This window comes from Lampetra fluviatilis, chromosome 6, assembly GCF_964198595.1.
Source record: "Lampetra fluviatilis chromosome 6, kcLamFluv1.1, whole genome shotgun sequence".
In the NCBI taxonomy this organism is placed as follows: Eukaryota; Metazoa; Chordata; class Hyperoartia; order Petromyzontiformes; family Petromyzontidae; genus Lampetra; species Lampetra fluviatilis.
Window position 1 is genome coordinate 17,427,531 of NC_136280.1, and position 20,025 is coordinate 17,447,555.

The 20,025-nt window shown below is 45.7% G+C and overlaps 1 long non-coding RNA gene across 1 annotated transcript; it reads right to left on the minus strand.

The window, feature by feature from the left end:
- Positions 1 to 3,726: 3,726 nt before the first annotated feature.
- LOC144932933 (uncharacterized) lies at positions 3,727 to 20,018 on the minus strand. The gene is made up of 5 exons (XR_013636963.1): positions 19,847 to 20,018; positions 15,422 to 15,560; positions 12,907 to 12,949; positions 4,981 to 5,076; positions 3,727 to 4,036 (listed from the first exon to the last, which is right to left on the minus strand). It is a non-coding gene; the product is annotated as an uncharacterized LOC144932933 (long non-coding RNA).
- Positions 20,019 to 20,025: the final 7 nt, after the last annotated feature.

A 20,025-nucleotide genomic window follows, 5' to 3' on the forward strand; every position in this document is an offset into this window, starting at 1 on the left:
AGCTGCAGAGGTGTGGAGGCTACGGGAGCGAGAGCAGCTATGGAGCTGCCAAGGGGAGAGCTCTGAGCGAGGGCCGTGCGGGAAAGGTGTAAGAACCCGAATAAAGGACGACGGAGACAGAACCAGGATCGAGTCCTTTATTACAAAAGGAACAACTACAGGAGAGGATATCTATGAAAAAGTTTGCCAAACTGTGAATGGTTTGGAGCTGAACTGGGCTAAACTAGCCAGTGTGACAACTGATGGTGCTCCTAGCATGGTGGGGTCTAAGAAAGGAGTAATTGCTCGCATTAACCAAGAGATGGACAAACATAACCATTCTCATCCAATAGCCATACACTGCCTCATCCACCAACAAGCGCTGTGTAGTAAATCACTGAAGTGGGACTCTGTTATGAAAATTGTGGAATCTTGTGTTAACTTCATTAGAGCTCATGCACTAAACCACAGACAATTTCAGGAATTTCTGTCTGAACTAAATGTTGACTATGAAGATGTTCTGTACCACACAGAAGTCCGTTGGCTGAGTCGAGGGAGAGTTTTGAAACGTTTCTATGACTTACTTCCACAGATTACAGCTTTTCTGCTTTCAAAAAACAAAGAAGTACCAGAGCTCAATGATGCAGAATGGAAATGGTACCTTGCCTTTCTGACAGATGTAACAGAGCTACGCAACAGTTTCAATGTGCAACTTCAAGGAAAGGGGAAGCTCATCTGTGATATGCAATCACATGTCAAAGCATTTGAAGTAAAATTAGGCCTCCTCATCAAACAAGTTAAGGAGGAAAACATCTGCCATCTCCCCACAACTCAAAATCTGTTAGCGGAAAAACCATTGGTTGCAATTCCCAAACAAAACATGTGTGGATTCACTGGAAAAATTGCAAAAGGAGTTCCAATTTATATATAAAGAGCTTCATCTCCATGAACAGGACATACAGCTTTTCCGTAACCCATTTTCTATTGACATTGAAAATGTGGATACAATTTACCAAATGGAACTGGCTGAACTGCAGAATTGTGACTCTCTGAAAGACGCATTCAAGTCAAGCAGCCTTCATAATGTCTATGCATCTCTCCCCTCTGAGACATATCCTCATCTCAGGAACCATGCACCATCTTTGGCAGCACTTATGTCTGTGAACAGACTTTTTCCAGAAGGAAACATTTGAAATCTCCAACCAGATCTAGAATAACGGATGCACACTTGCATCACTTGTTACGACTAGCAGTGACAAATATGGAACCGGACATTGACCATCTCAATAGCCAAAAGCAGGCCCATAGTTCCCATTGAAATACTGGCAAGTTTGTTGATTTAACTTTACTTGTTCTTCATTTTAAATATTGTATTTGTTCCCGTTTTGTTTCTTCACTTCAAAATAAGATATATGCAGTGTGCATAGGAATTTGTTCATAGTTTTTTTTTAACTATAGTCCGGCCCTCCAACGGTCTGAGGGACAGTGAACTGGCCCCCTGTTTAAAAAGTTTGAGGACCCCTGCTCTACACAATATATGTAGATGTAAAATGTTAAAACTTAAATATCTTGGGAATAGTAGCCAATCAGTTGTTTTAATTGTTATATTTGAATTCAGAACATCAAAACCATAATAAACAGCACATTTCATCTCTGTAGCAGACGAAGTCTAAAAAATTGTAGACCAGTGTAATGTGGGAGCCAGATGACATCCCTGTTCCACCCTAAGGTGAACAAGGAATGGGGTTGTTTTTACCGGACAACACCAACACCACCATCACCAGCACAGCCACTACTATCACCATCAACAATAACAGCAATACAAACAACAGCCGTCATTCAAAACTAAGTGACAGTGATATCACCATGGTGCTTGTGCCAGGCCAGGTGCACTTTGAGGCTACGTAAAGTATCGAAGGCTCGCTGACAGGTCACAGGACAGACCGAGTTGCCATCGGTTGACTGACTGATATGATTGGCAGATGAAACAGCTGTGCCCCGTACTTTGTAAATTTGCTGTATTGTCACTCGTTGTTGTGAGCATCGCCCTCCGTTGTTGTTGGATATTTTGTCGTGAAAGAATCCAGAATACTAAGTAGATTTCAAAGAGGAAAAAAAACTCCAACATTGAAATGCATAACAAACTCTACGTAATGCACACGCAAAATTTTGGATCGATCGAAGGCATCCCGGCTCGCTTCCCTACCACGGTAGGGGTACCAATTGGGAGCAGTGCATTTATGAAGGAGATAATGGAAGAATGGAAGAAAGAAGAGGGGGGTGGGGGAGGACTGACCAGTACATTTTAATTGACAACTTGACTGGTATCTCGGTCAAGATTAACGTAATAGCTTTCGAACAAAACATTATGCAAATTTATATTTGTAAACCCCGCTTCATCCATAGATCCCAATGCACCGTGTTTGTAAAGCGGGAAACAAACTATCGAAAGCTCTTCATGCAGTAGCTTCCCATTACAGAGGGTGTTTGCCTCTACTCTAAAATAATATAGAATTTCCAGGTCACGGGAACCTACCAGCAACCCTTATGCTTGGAAACAGGAGCCACACTCGTGACCAAAAACTCACCACAGTCTCTCTACCCACCACCACCAAATTGATTCACATCTGATTACCTCATCCCAAGCTGTTCGAGATCCACCACACGAGTCCGAGGCCAGAATATTCCGCTTCTTTATCACCAAGAAATATTATTTGTTATGTATCTGACAGCTCTATAACACTGTAGATAGACACCTAAGCTGTGTTTCCTGGGCTGTCTGACAGTGGATGCTTCATAATTGATTTACAAAAAGGACTTTAAAGTCACGGATATAAATGCTCTGGCGACATGTGTCCCGTTATTTATATAACATGACTTCATTGATTTTATATAGCACGAAAGTGGAATGATTCAATAATGTCAATGCCTCTTTTCATTGAAGAGGCTTCGTACTAAGAATTTACAACTCAGAGATAAATCCCAGGCATATATATACAAGATTTGTATTTCTAGATTATATTTTCCTTTAAAATGTTCATGACAAAAACATTGATTTGAAGCTTTCGTGACTGCAGGAATCCATACTCTTTGGTTCTTTCGGAACCGTCACCAATATTACTGTATCAAGTGAGTAATTTTGCTGTGACGGTTCCACCTGAAGACGGAGGCTTGTGTTGCCTCCGAAATGTCGTGATTTAATTTATTTGTTTTCTTTTTTAACCTACGTGACTTTACCGAAAAAAACCAAAGAGTATGTATCCTTGCAGTTACGAAAGCCTCAAATCTAGAATCAGATTGTACATGTTGTGGCTTGGCTCTCCCACACACCGGTGTGCTGTACTAGTGACGAATTGGCATGTTCTGTTTACGTGACAACCCTTACTAGTTGGCTGTGTCGGGTGGTCGCGGGTTTTAAAGACACATTTATATATTTACGCGATCTAACACAAAAAACCTCTATTTTGAATAATTCTGTTCTTGAATGGCAGGAGCTAAATGGCATTGTCGAGGTCTGCGAGCCACAAGAGGCCTTCAATAGAGAGTTCGTGCAGCTTTGGTTTTCTTGAATTGAATGAGCGCAGACTAAAGTGGTGTTTACTGTATGGTCTATACTCTATAGTTTGCGTTGCATGCCCACAGTCGCCCTCTTGTGGCTTGTCTCTAAGTTTCCACTTATGACGCAAATGCGTGCATCGGTCTGTTAATTCTATCATGTGGTTGATGGTTACATCAGTTTAATCGAGGAATGTCAAAGCCAGGAGGTGTGATATTTGGTGCTTGACAACAATAATAAACAATTTTGCAAATGTCCAACGTACAGGGGTAGCGGAGAAGAATATGTGCCTACCACCAAGTAAAGTATTACTAAGGGGGCTTCTACAGATTAATGATGGGGGTCTCGAAGTTGGATTTAATCCCAGAATCTCTGTGGTGCCAGTTCATTGCCTCTGACATTGACAATTAATTCCCTCCTCCTGCCAGTAGATGCTTGTATCGTATTCTTGTCTTCCCGTTTCTAGGTTTCATTGTCATAGATACATGCTTCCTGAAAGTTCTGAAAGAAGTAGCAGAGAACAAAATTAATGCAGTCCAGATAATATTTTTTCACAAACTATACTAAACCTAAACAATTTTTCTTATTTTATCAAGGCCCACTGAGCTTTTTTTCAAAAGTGATCAAGCCACAAAGGAGAGCCCAATGAAGTGGTTTATCATGTGGACATTTATAGCAGACAAATACTCGAAAACGTATGTTTCAAACATCCCTTTTCCTTTCTGAGGGTTCAAATATCTTTGGCGGGCACCCCACACATTGACACATAATCTCAGTCAATTTTGGTCTGAAAGGAAATTGCTAAAGTTCCTGATGAGGGTGATTAGTTTAGAAACGCAGTTTGGAATGGCATTTGTAAAATACAGTTTATAATCTCCACATGCACTTCTGTGGCCGTCTGGAACGCTCTTCCTTTCGTTATTAGTAAGTTGCTGCAGCTTTGCACTTTTAAATAATCTAAATTGTAAAGCTATTTATTTAGGACTGTGTTTTGTGCTTGGTGTGTGGTCCTTCTCTCGCACCTCTGATTAGCACGGTTGGCTATGTATAGTGCCAAAGAAGTTCAAGACATATACATACTTATAAGAGGTAAAGATGCAGGCCCTGCAATTACTTGCTAGTTCCACTGCTAACATATTAGCGTGCATTGGTAGCCCTAGAGACTCCTTTAGAGGGTGTTTAAGAAAACTCTACCACACAAATAGTCTCCGTGTATGTGTTTTGTCTCTCTCTCAAATTTAGTTCTACCTGATGACGATTGTTGCAATCGAAACATCGCATTCTATTATTTAATTTATTTTCTTTCTATGTGACTTAACCGAAAAAAACAAAGAATAAGTCCTGCAGTCACGAAAGCTTCAAATCAAGTTTCTTACCATTACACTTCTTTTTTTTGCAGTGTGTACTTTATAACGTGTACGTGTGTGTGCTTGTTTTCGTCTGACCTGCTCGTCTGTCCGAATGACCACTGATTTGCTGGACTGCTGCGCAGATGCCATTCCAATTGTGCTTAATGAAGGTCGTCCATTGGTTGCACGCGGCTGAGATGAAAAATAAAGTTAAGTATTTTCATGAGAAGAAAATGCACACAGACACACGGAGACACACATATACACACAGGTACACAAAAAACACAAAACAAACAGAGACACATACGCATATAGACAACAACACCAACATACACAAATCGCCATCTCTGAAGCACCTTTTGAGGGCATATGAGTGGTGAGGGCTCGTTGGCGGGAGGGTGCAGGCAAGCCCAGGTTCTTCTTTTTCTTTTTGCATGGACATTATTTGAGTAGGAATTTTAATTCAATGTGCAAATTTGACGTTAATTTGATCACTTCAAGAGATAAAAAGTGCACACTAATGGTATCTTGCGATTGGCCAGCAGATTCAAATTTATAAAAGGTGGGGAGGATTTTAAACTGATAAGATAAAATATAAAAATTTCTGGATTGGGTGGTGTGGGGCCATTGAGGTTGTGAACACTTTCCATTTCCAAGACATCTGCAAGTCTCATGGTGTGGTGTCCCATTCACCGCTGAATCTTGCAACGTGCAAGTGGTTCACATTAATTTTATTTTAAGAGGAGTGGTAACGCAGTCATTGTAAAGACATTATTACTTTTGATTTGAAGCTTTCGATACTGCAGGAATCCATACTCTTTGGTTCTTTCGTTAAAGTCACGTAGGTAGAAACATTAGAATAGATCACGATGTTTCGATCGCAACACAAGCAACCGTCTTCAGGTGCACCGCATAGAACGGTAGGGACATGACCGTTGCATTATATGATAGCTAGCGCCAAACTGTGCCACAATGCCACGCGTGCTGTTATTTTATTTTAGTTTTTCTTCCAATTCCACTCCGATGACGTACGTGTACGGCATTCCAATGATGTACACATACGTCATCACAATGAGAAAGGGTGAAAGGGATGTGCAATGTGAGCTTGCAGGCCTTTTGTTCTGTCTTCGTGCGTGTGGCACGCGGCGTTCGCTGCATTCCTTCACTACGCCTCTTTAAAAGGACCTCAACTTGTAGAGTGCCAACCAGGTCCGGTGTGTGTCCAAGAATACCCCGATTCACGTCTCTCCCTTTTACGTCGTTTCGCAAAGACGTCGTCAATTTATTAATAGCGCAATCCGATTTGAGTCGCCTCAACCCATGCTCTTACATCGCTGACATCATTGTCCATACCTTTTCTCGTATCCGTCACCTCTCAGACTTCCCCTGCATATACTCACCTACCTACCCACCTACCCAGCTACCTACCCATCCACCAACTAACCACTTACATTCTCACCCACTCACCTACCCACATACCTATCTACCAACCTACCCACATACCCACCTACCTACCAACGAACCCAACTATCTACCAACTTAATTTTAGAACTTTCGTGACTGCAGGAATTATTATTTGTTTCTTTCGGTTAAGTCACGTCTAAAGGTAAAATAATAAATTAAATTAAATAATAGAATACGACGTTTCGATTGCAACACAAGCAATCATCATCAGGTATAATGAAATAGCGACATAAAATCTAACCAGAAAACTATAGACAGACATATTAGCAGATGATTGCTTGTGTTGCAATCGAAACGTCGTATTCTATTATTTTATTTAATTTATTATTTTATCTTTAGATGTGACTTAACCGAAAGAAACAAATAATAATTCCTGCAGTCACGAAAGTTCTAAAATTAAGATTGAACCACTTCTACGGGGAAGTTTTAAACTTATCTTCTTTTTTCTCTCTCTCTGACTACTTGTTCTCTCTGCCTGTGTCCTCTCTTTGGAATGTTCACACTTAAATTCTAACTTAGCAATCTTTGAAATACGTAATCAACCAGGCTATGCGTTAATTGTGTGTTGACCGACCCTCTGTGTTGTATTACATTACATTTCGATATTTTACTAGGTTATTTAATTTTAGTGTGTCCTCCTGATTTTCAGGCTTGCTTGCCGTGTCATCGCACTTGCAGCACCACGTTTTGTTGTCCACTCATTGATATGCTAATTTTTTCTCTAACCCCCCTCCCTCTCTCTGCGTCCGCCCTCCTCTGTCTATTTAAGGCCACCCCACAGAGACGACCACCTCTCTCTGTTACCTGTGTTGCTCTCTCTATGTATCTTGGTGATATCTGTCTGCTAATATGTCTGTCTATAGTTTTCTGGTTAGATTTTATGTCGCTATTTCATTATACCTGATGATGATTGCTTGTGTTGCAATCGAAACGTCGTATTCTATTATTTAATTTAATTTATTATTTTATCTTTAGACGTGACTTAACCGAAAGAAACAAATAATATCTACCAACTTACCCACCTACCTACATAGTCACTTACCTTACCACCCACCTACCCAACTACCTACCCACCAACCCACCTACCTACATACTTACCCAACTACCCAGCTACCTACCCACCTACCCACCTAATTACCAACCTCCCCACCTACCCATCTATGTCCAACTACCTACCCATAGATCAACCAACCAACCCACCAACCTACCCACCTACCTACCTAACCTCCTACCCACCTACCTACTCACTGACCCAACTAACCCAAATACCTACCCACCTACCCAACGACCTACTCATCCACCTACCCACTTACCCACCCACGTATCCACCCACCTACCTACCCAGCTACATAACCACCTAAATATGTACCCATCTCATCACCTACCCAAATACCTAACTACGTACCTCATCTACCTACTCACTAACCTACCCACCTACTCAACTACTTACCAACCTATGTATGCACCCACCTACCTATCCACCCCCCCCATATATTTACCTACCCACCCACCTACCCACGCACCAACTCACCCACCTACCAAACTACCCACCCACTTAACTTACCCACCGACCTACCCATCTATCTACCCACTTATCTACCTATATAAACAACTACTTATCCACCTACTTACCCATCTACTTATCCACCTACTTACCCACCTACTTACTTACCGACCGACTCACCCACGGACCTACCCACCTACCTACCAACTAAATTACCCACCCACGTACCAAACCACACACCCACTTAATCACCTACCCATCTACCTATCTACTTACATCCCCACCTAGCCACCAACCTACCTACCCAACTACCTACTCACCCACCTATCTATCTTCTCAACCACCTACCTACCCACCTACCTATTTACAAATCTACCCACATACCCACCTACCTACCAACCTACCCAGCTATCTAACTTCTTACCCACCAACCTACCTAGTCACCTACCTAACCACCACACCTACCTACCCACCTACCTACATACCCAAATATTCGGCTAACGACCCACCTACCTACACACCTACCTACATACCCATCTCCCCATCTACTCACCCACCTACCTATTCACATACCTACCTACCACCCTAACCACTTAACTACCCGCCTACCCAACTATCTACCTTCTTACCTACCCACCTACCCAACTACCCACCTACCTACTTTCACACCTCCCCACCTACCCGCCTACCTACCCTCCAATTACCTACACATCGATCTACCCACCTACCTAACCTTATACCCACCGACCTACCCACCTACCCAACTAATCCAGCTACCTACCCATTTATCCAACGACCTACTCATCCACCTACCCACCGACGTATCCACACAAACAGCTAACCACCTACCCACCTGCTTAACCACCTACATACTTACCCATCTCCTCACTGACCCAACTACCTACTTCATCTATCTACCTACCCACCCACCGACCTACTCAACTACTTACCAACCTACCTATGCACCCACAGTCCTCTGCACCCACCTACCCACCTATTTACTTACCTACCTACCCACCCACAAAGCCACCTAACAAACTACCCACCCACCTAACTTACACATCCACTGATCTACCCACCATCTATCTACTCACTTATCTACCTATCTCAACACCTACATACCCACCTACATACATACCCACCTACTTACCTACCTAACTACCTACCCACCTAACTTACCCACCCACGTCCCACCGAAACACACACGTACATATATCTACTTACCTCCTAGCTGCCAACCTACCCACCTACTTTCTCACCCACCCACCTACCTATTTATAAACCGACCCACGTATCCCACCTACCTACTAACCTACCCAAATATCTACCTACTTACCCACCCAGCTACCTAGTCACCTACATAACCATCAACCTACCTATCTACCTACCTACCTACCTACCCACCAACCCACCTATCTACATACCCACCTACCCACCTACATAACTTCTAACTACCAACTCATCAATCTACCCACCCACCTACGCTAATACCCAACTACCTACCCAACCTAACCACCTAGCCAACTACCCCAGTACCAACCCAACGACCTACTCACCCACCTACCAACGTATCCACCCACCTACCTACCCACCCACCTAGCCACATGATTAACCATCTACATATTTACCCATCTCTTCACATACCGAACTACCTACTCATCTACCTACTCACTCATCTACCTACTCACCCACTGACCTACCCACCTACCCTATGCACCCATCTACCTATGCACCCACCTACCGACTTACCTACCCACCCAACTACCCACCTACTCACCCACCTACCCACCCCTTCTCCACCTACCAACCCACCTAACTTACCCACCCACTGACCTACCCATCTACCTACCCACCTAACTATCCACCCACGTACCCACTCACACACCCACCTACAAACCCACCAACCCACATACCTATCTACTTACCTACCCACCTACACACCTAGCCACCAACCTATCTACTCACCTACCTATCCACCTATGTACCTACCCTCATACCCACCGTTTTACTTAACTACCCACCTACCCAAATACTGAACTACCTACACACGCACCTACCCACCTACTCACCCACCTACCCACCCACCTACCCACCTAAAAACCCACCCACATACCCAACGACCTACCTAGTCACCCATCTACCTACGTATCTACCCACCCATCAACCCACCTACCAACCTACACACCTACCTACCCATCTACTTACCTACCCATCTACTTACCTGCCCACCTACCTATCAACCTACCTACCCACCAACCTACCCACTTATTTACCTACCCACCTACTTACTTACCCACCTACCCAAATACCCAACAACCCACCTACCTACCCAATTACCCACCAAACTATCCATCTAGCTACCCACCAACATGTCTAACCACGCACCCTCATCCCTACCTACCCACCTACTTACCTATCTACCCATCCAACTTCCTATCTACCCACCTAACTTACCCACCCACTGACCTACACATTTACCTAGTGACCAAACTACCCACCCACGGACCCACCTACACACCCACCTACCTACCCACCTACGTATCTACTTACCTAACTACCTAGCCACCAACCTACCTACCCATCTATCTATCTATTTACTTACCCACCAACCAACCTACTTACCTACCCACCTACACAAATATCGACTCACCCACCTACCCAAGTACCTACTACCGACCCACATACTCAACGACCTAGCCACCTAGCCACCCATCTACCTACGAATCCACCCACCTATCGACCCACCTACCTACCCACCTATAAATCTACACACCTACCTACACACCTTTCCATCTAATTACCTAACCACCTACCTACCCATCTACCCATCAACCTATCTACCCACAAATCTACCCACTTATTTACCTACCGACCTACCTACCCATCTACTTACCTACCCACCTACCAAAATACAAACCGACCCATCTACCCAATTACCCACCAACCTACTCACCGAGCTACGCACCAACATACCTACCCACCCACCTCCCGACTCACCTACTTACAGTACCTAGCTACATACCTAATCAATTACCCACCTACCAACCCATGTATCCACCCACCTACTACCCACCCACCGACCAACCTATTTATTCACCTACCTATTTATCCATCTCCTCACCTACCCAACTACCTACTCAACTACTTACCCACCCACCGACCTACTCACCTACTTACCCACCGACCTACACACCCACCCACCTACCCACCTAACTTACCCACCCACCGACTTACTGACATAACTACCCACCAACGTACCCACCTACACACCCAACTACCCACCTACCTATATACTTACCTACCCATCTACACACCTAGCCACAAACCTACCTACAAACCATATCTATCTATTAACCTACCCACCTATTTACCTACCCACCTACGTACCTACCCTCCTACTCATCCACCTACCTATCCACCTACCTACCCACCTGCCTACCCTACCACAGACCCAACGAGTTACCCACCTAGCCACCTATCTACCTAGATATGCATCCACCCATCGACCCACCTACCTACCAACCTGCACACCTAACTACCAACCTACCTACTCATCTACTTACCTACCCACCTACCTACCAACCTACCCACGTATTTACCTACCTACCCACCTACCTACCTACTCACCGACCTAACCACCTACTTAACTATTTACCCACCTACCTACACACCAACACACCTACTCACCCACCTACTAACCCACTTACTTACCTAGCCACCAACATACCTACCCACCTACTTATCTACCTATGTACCTACCCACCTAATTACCTACCCACCTACGTATCTACCCAAATACCGACCTACCTACCCACTCACCTACTTACCTAGCTAACCACCTACCTATCCACCTACTTACCTACCCACCTCCCCAAATACCCACATACCTACCCACCTACCGAACTACTTAACCACCTACCTATTTATCCATCTCCTCACCTACCCAACTACCTACTCATCTACACCTACCCACCCACCGACCTACCCATCTACTCAATTACTTACCCACCTACCTATACACCCACCCACATACTCAATCACCTACCGACCCACATACCTAACCACCTACCCACCGAACTTACCCACCCACCGACCGACTCATCTAAATACCTACCCACCTACCCACATAGCCACCAACCTAACGACAAACCTCCATATCTACCTATTTACCTACCCACCTACTTACCTACCCACCTACCGACCTACCCACCTACCTACCCACCTACATACCCAACGACCTACCCACCTAACTACCTCCGTATCCACCATCCATCGACCCACCTACATACCCACCTTGCTTGTGTGTCTGTCTATATGTCTCCGTGTCCGTGTTTTGTCTCTCTCAAATTTAGCAATCTTTAGAATAACGTAATCAACCAGGTAGGGTGTTGACTGTTATGTTAGCCGACTCTCTGGGTTGTATTGCATTATATTTCTAAGTTTACTCTGTTTGTTTTCTCGTTCATTCTTACCTGATGATGGTTGCTTGTGTTGCAATCGAAACGTCGTATTCTATTATTATTAATTGTTATTTTACCAGGTAAGAGACACTGAGTTATATAGCTCTATTTCGGAAGCAACCGGCTGTTTCAAATGATAGCTCGACGAAGTAGCTTATCATGTGGAAATGAATAGCAGCCAAATACTCTTAAACACATCCTTCTAAATGTAGAGGGAAAAACCGGAGGACCCAGAGAAAAATCCGCTCAAGCTGTACCTAGCCTGGCACAAGCGCCGTGGTGACATCACCGCCACTTAAGAGTGAATTGCGGTTGTTGTTGGACCTAGTGGCATTGCAATAACCTCATGGCAAATTGGAGATGTTGTGCATCGGATATGTCTCTGTATGTTTCAATGTGTCAATTTTAATGTTTATCAGTGTGTGAATCTATTATGTGTGTCAGTGCTGGGTCTGTCTCGTGACCTCCTGCCAGAGGAGAGCCTTCGACACTTCACATGGCGTCAGAGTGCACCTTGACTGGCACAAGCGCCGTGCTGATGTCACCGCCACTTCGTGGCGAATGGTGGTTATTGCTGTTTTTGTGGAAACATACCTTGCTTGGTTGAAAATTTTCGTAGGGCCCCGTTGTTTGAACACTGCGCAAAATAAAACACAAAATTAGTGTTGGTAGTTGTGGTGGTAGTAATGGCAGTTAGCGCATTGCACTACAAACCCGGTGACCCGAGTTTGATTCCCACTCAAGGCCACCAACACCAGTGACGATTATCTGAACCGGTGCAGGGCATCCCCTAGGTCAAATCAGCCTCAAATGAGTACCTTATGCGGCATGTAAACGTCACCCAAAAGTCTGTTTGTCGTGATTACAATGATGATACAGTCGACCAAATCACCTCGACTCTGTCACATCTTGTCTGGTGACGAAAGCTAAGGCAGTGCCAAACCTATGGTTAGAGCTCGGATGGGAGACTGCCTGGGAATATTGACTGCATTTCAAAGTAGTTGTCCCTGAGCATGTGCACATTTGATTATCTGGTCCACAGGAGAAAGATGCTCTCTCCCACCCACGCCCCTTCTGACAGTAATTTTCATCGCATTACAGTTAAATCAATAGTAAATGTGCTAAATAAAGTGGAGAGCCAAATATAATTTGATGGGACATTTCAATCTGTTAATCACCAGGCTGAGCCCATTAAAGTCAGCTCTCTGAACTCTTGATCCACTTGGACGCATTAGCAAGCCTCATCTCAGTTCCCTGTAATAGCCTATTGCTAGACACAAAGCCATCGCTATCGATGCAACAAGCTTCCGCAAAGAGTACATTACATACTACACTATACTATACAATACTACTAAAGGGTGCCTTACATCATATTAAACTAAACTATTGAACTCTTTTTTTATTTTACCAGGTAAGGCCCACTGAGCTATGTAGTTATTTTTCAGAAGCAATCTGGCAACAAATGAAAGCTAAAAAAAGTGGCTTATCACGTGCAAAATTATTGCAGCAGCCAAATACTCGAAACGCATGTTTTTTAATGTGGAGGGAGAAACGGGAGGACCTGCAGAAAAATCTACGCGACCACGGGGAGGACATGTAAACTCCAAATATTTGCATCAGGATCGGGATCGAATCCACGACGTCCTGCATACCAGGTGAGGTAGTTAATATCACGCCACCGTGGCAGCCATTCCAACTTGATGCAGCGGCTGAGGCAAGAGGACGTCCCAGTGGCAACTACTTCATGTTTCTTTTCATGTTTAGTTTGTTGCCCTTTCCCGAACCTGGCTATGTACGGTGCGAACGAGGTTCAGCATACACACACACATTGATGATGCCTTGCAATAGGTGCATATTTGTTTTTTGAACATCTTATCAGCTCACCTTTTTTTCTTCAAGATGTACAATAACAATGATTACACTTTGGTTCTTTCGGTAAAGTCACGTATAAAGATAAAATAATAAATTAAATACTAGCATACGACGTTTCGATTGCAACACAAGCAATCATCATCAGGTATAAATGAAATAGAAACACAAATCTAGTATACTTAGAAATGTAATGTAACACAACAGAGAGTCGGATAACATAACAGTCAACACCCTACCTGGTTGATTACGTTCTTCCTGAGAATGCTAAATTTGAGAGAGAGATAAAACACAGAACCAGAGACATATAGACAGACATATAAGCAGACATATATCACAGAGATATATAGAGAGAGGACAAACATAGGCACACAGAGAAACCACGCCTCTGTGTCGTGGCCTTAAATAGAAAGCGGGGGCAGAGAGAGAGGGAGGGGTTAGAGAAATTAGCATGTCAATGAGTAGCACGGTGAGTGGTACGATGCGAAAGCTTGAAAAAATTAGGAGACAGGGAGAGAGACACACTAAATTAAATAACCTAGCAAAATTTCGAAATGTAATGTAATGCAACACAGAGAGTTGGTCAACACACAATTAACGCATAGCCTGGTTGATTACGTTTTTCAAAGATTGCTAAGTTAGAAGTTAAGTGTGAAAATGTAGTGTGTCTCTCTCCCTGTCTCCTAATTTTTTCAAGCTTTCGCACCGTACCACTCAACGTGCTACTCATTGACATGCTAACTTCTCTAACCCCTCCCTCTCTCTCTGCCCCCGCCCCCTCTCTCTATTTAAGGCCACGACACAGAGGCGTGGTTTCTCTGTGTGCCTATGTTTGTTCTCTCTCTCTATGTATCTCTGTGATATCTGTCTGCTTATATGTCTATCTATATGTCTCTGGTTCTGTGTTTTATCTCTCTCTCAAATTTAGCATTCTCAGGAAGAACGTAATCAACCAGGTAGGGTGTTGACTGTTATGTTATCCGACTCTCTGTTGTATTACATTACATTTCTAAGTATACTAGATTTGTGTTTCTATTTCATTTATACCTGATGATAATTGCTTGTGTTGCAATCGAAACGTCGTATGCTAGTATTTATTTTATTATTTTATCTTTATACGTGACTTTACTGAAAGAACCAAAGAGTAATTCCTGCAGTCACGAAAGCTCCAAATTAAGTTTGAACAATGATTACACTCGAGCAATATTACTGAGCTGCCCATTATGTGTGCGTGGTCCACCTCGCTCTGTTGATGAAGCGCTCCATTATCCGCTGCTGGTTCCTGTGGTAGCCCCACGCGGCGAGGACTACGAGGATGACAAAGAGGACCACGCTGCCAGCGATAAATGCCGCCATCTCCACCCATTCCAGCTGCGGGACTGTCATCACAAATACAGCAGAGACCGCTGTTAAACAGAACAAAGATCAACAAATCGATAAAAACATTCGTGTTTGGTGCTGCTGCCGTCAAGGAGCATGAACCATCATCAGGCGAACTCTGCTCATCCTCGCAGCAGTGACTTTTGGCTAACCATCGAACAAAGACGATGATGACAATGATGATGTAGATGATGACAACGATGATGATGGTGATTACTATGGCAATGATGTCAATCAGAATGATGATGAAGCTGATGACGATAGTAACGTGAATGATGGCAATGACATCGATAACGATAATGACGATAGCGATGATGACGTCGGTGATGACAATATGTCGATGGCATCGATAATGATGATGCCGATGATAACGTCGATAACGATAGTGAGAGTGGATGTTGTAGCTGCTGGTCTTTGCTTAGATTACGGCCAAACTTCATCCCATTTTGCAATCTCACTGAAAAAGCCTCTACACATGCGCGCACAGAGACAAACATCCCCCATGTAGCCTTAAGAGACTGTTTGGGTCAAGTGGTGTTCGCGAGATCTTATGAAGGCAAGTATGGCACATGAAGGGGTGGGTGGCCAGCACCATGCCCGGCCGCCTTTGTCTCTCCAGTGGTCATGTTTACACACAACCACAGCTACTCATTTGAGGCTGAGCTGACCTGGGGAAGGCCCAGGACCGGTTCAGATAATCGTCACCAGTGTTGGTGGCCGTGAGTGGGAACCGAAATCAGGTCGCCGGGACAACATCAACAACCACCATTTGACACTAAGTGGTGGTGACGTCACCACGAAGCTTGTGCCAGGCTTTGTGCACCTTGAGACCACATGTAGTGTCGAACGCCCGCTGGCAGGTCACGGGGCAGACCCAGATACCACAGGTCGACTGACTGAGACGACTGGCTGATGCACCACGTGTGCCCCCTACTGTGCCAACTTGCTGTGATTTACTCACCCGGCGCTCCGCTCGTTGTTGTGAGCGTCGCTCCTCCGCCCTCCGTTGTTGTTTGAGGGAGACTGCCTCCAACTGCCCAGTAGCGTCCTTCACGAGCCTCCTCCACAGAGGCCGATCTTGACACCGCTGGTACAAGTCATCGGCAAGTAAACTCAGCTCCACATCCTCCTATCCCACATCACTCTATCTCTTCTCTAGCCCGTGCCGCGCACGTTTAGCCCCCTCGTTCCGGCCGAACAAAAGCTGTTTAGGCATGTGGTGGCTGGGCATGCGGGCTACATGGCACAGCCAACGCAGCCTTGCCTGCCATCAGAGCTCACCGATGGGACCTTGTCCAGATCTTTTAAGGATTTGTGAGCTCCTCACACAAACCAGCCTGGTTAAACCCAGGAGGGATTGTAGGCAGGCCAGCCTAAATATTTCTAACCGGCGAAGATGTTTCATTACGGGCGTTTACGTTTCGCAAGCATAGAGAAGGGAGGGAATGACTGTGGCCGAGAAGACCTGAAGCTTCGTGCGGAGTAACAGACCAGGTAGCTTCCACACAGCATTATGCAACCGATGAAAATATAATGGCGCTCGACTGATTCGAAGTGAGACCTCTGCTCTTAAACCGGAGCCGGTCATGAGCACACTGCCCAGGTATTATAAACTCTCCACTCTCTCTACTACTGCCCTATCACCAATTGGGAGTTGTGGGGGTCGAGTGCCCGATGGTACAAAATACCCAGGCAGGTGCTTCGTTTTTGTGGGGCTGATGGTAAGGCCCCATCTCTTAGTGGCAAGCTCCAGCTTCAGCAGCAGCACCTCCAACTCCTCCTCTGAGTGAGCAGCTATTACCAGATCATCGGCATACATAACATGGTTGAACAAAGGGAGCCATCCCTTGACTGCACCCGGACATCGATCAGCCTCCCATTGTGTCTGTACCAGATGGAAATTATTCCGGTACAGCGATTGAAGGCTTCTCGAACTACGTGGTCGAAATAAATGTTAAGTAATGTGGGAGCCAGATGACATCCCTGTCGCACCCCAAGGTGTACAGGGAATGGCTCTGACTCCCGGCCACGTAGTTTTACCCAGGCCCGCTCACCATCATGAAGGTCCTTAATGATCGTGAGCAGAGGGTCAGGGACTCGGAAAGCACGAAGAACAACCCAGAGCCCAGGCCTACTGATGGTATCATAGGCCTTGACCAGGTCAATAAAGCAGAGATGTAGGTTTTGTTGGAATTCTCTACACCTCTGCTGTAGCAGACAGACAGAAAACATGGCATCTGTGCAGGACCGCCCATTTCTGAAACCGCATTGGGGCTCCGCAAGCCTCTCCTCAGCCTGCCTAGCAAGGTAATGTTGAATAATCCTTGCCAGGACCTTTCCCAGCACACTGAGGAGTGAGATGCCCCTGTAGTTGTTACAGTATATGCAGTCCCCCTTCTTAAAGAGGGGCACCACCACGAAATCCTTCCAATCCTGCGGAACCCGTCAAGTGGTCCAGACTGTTGTTATGATGTCATGTAGGGCAGTCTGTGCACAAACCCCACCCCTCCCTCAGCATTTCGCTTGGGAGATCATCTCTGCCCGGTGCCTTTCATGGTCTCTGACCCTGGATCGCCTTCAGTACTTCCTCAACAGATGGCACCTCAGCCAGCCACTCACAGGGGTTGACTTCTACAATATTCGAGGCACGGCAACCTTTTCAGGGTCATCCCCACTTTGTCCCACGTTGTTTTCCTGGCAGAGGGATTTCCCCTCCCCCAGGACCTCACAGAAATGCTCAGCAAATCAGCAAACCTCTTCCTGGGGGTCGAAGATTTTATCACCGTTCTTTCCCCGAATGATGGTAATAGGTGTGGCGCTGCAGGTTACTTTTTTGATGGAATTAAAAAGCAATTTGTGATCACGGGCCATTGAGGCGACTCCATCTCATCAGCAACTTATGACCACCACCCATCCTTGCAGCACCTCATGGCTCTCCGAACCTCTGAGCGAAGGCTGCGGTAAGCCTCCTCATTCTCCGACGTGGGATGCTGTAGCCGATGAGAGTGGGCCTGTCACTTTTTCTCAGCCAGCTTGAACACCTCCTCTGTCAGCCAGGGTCTCTGAGGAGGTCTGGACCGTGTACCCAAAGCAGCCATTGCAGCTGCATGAGCCACAGTCCTAAACCTCGCCCATTTCCCCTCGACATCAGGAGGAATGGGGAACGATGCCAACCCCTGCCGCAAGTGATGATGAAATTCTCGCTTGCAACTTTCGTCAGCTAACTGAGACCATGCCACTAAGGGTTTGAATGGGGTCCTGGGTGTACACCCACCACCGGAGTGGAAAAATGGCAGGCGCATCTTACAGATGACAAGTCGATGGTCAGTGGGCAGATCAGCTCCACGGTAGGTCCTGGGGTCAAGGACATGGGGCCGCATGTGCTGTACCGTTGTTATGTAGTCCAGCAGATGTTCTTGCCTGGATCCGGCATGCATCCATGATGTAGCGTGGATGCGCCGATGCCAGAACAGCATGTTGGTCATTACAGCCCATGGGCTGCACAAAAATCTAGCAGCCTCCTGCCATTGTTATTGAGCTTATCTGGCCCATGCCTTCCAATTACTCCAGACCAGGTGCCAGCATCCTGACCAACTCGGGCATTGAAGTCACCCAACAAGATGACTCTATCCCAAGGGGCTACTTGAGCTAGCACCTGTGACAGGAGGTCATAGAAGGCATTTTACTCATTGGCCTTGCCTGCATCCCTCCACGGATGTCCGTCTTGAGTGGGGGCATACATAACCACGACCACCACTCCTCGCCTCTGGTTGATGGGAAAGCGAGCCCAAAGTAGCCTGGGGCTTACAGCTTCCCACACCTCACCACCACGCTCCCACGCCCTTTTCATTATTTTATTCAGAAGAAGAGCCACACCCTGTTGTTTGGCAGTCTCCTACCCCGAGTAGAGGACTGTCCACCCCTCATAGTGGCAGAAAACCAAAGCCGGTCCAATGGACCTCCTGAATACCACAGAGATCCAGGCGGTGCCGGTCCAGCTCCCAACAGAGGAGTGGCAGCCTCTCCTCCGCAGTGAGCGTTAGAACATTCCGCATGGCCACACGTAATGGTTTTTTGTTGTTTTTGGAGGAGCCCCGAGGGTAAGGATTCAGTCTCTGGGCTCCGCCAAATGGGGTTTGGCCAGGAGACGTCATAGACGCCTGGCCTCCCGTGGCCTCCGGCACAAGCTTATTTATTAAATTTTGTCACCATGGTTTAGTCGTAATTAATTGAAGGTGGAGGGGTTACCAACCCCTCGCCAGGACACACACGCATATAAACGCACCTGTAGCAACCGTGGTACTGACTGGCAAGCTGGCCTCCCTGACGGTCACACAAATCTTCTTAGAGAATCGCAATTCCATCCCGACTTTGGCCTTGAGTTCGCACCAGTACACGCTCGCGCTGTCCACCTCACTCATGTTGAAGACCAGCGAACCATCCCCAGCACTTGGGTTGCCCACT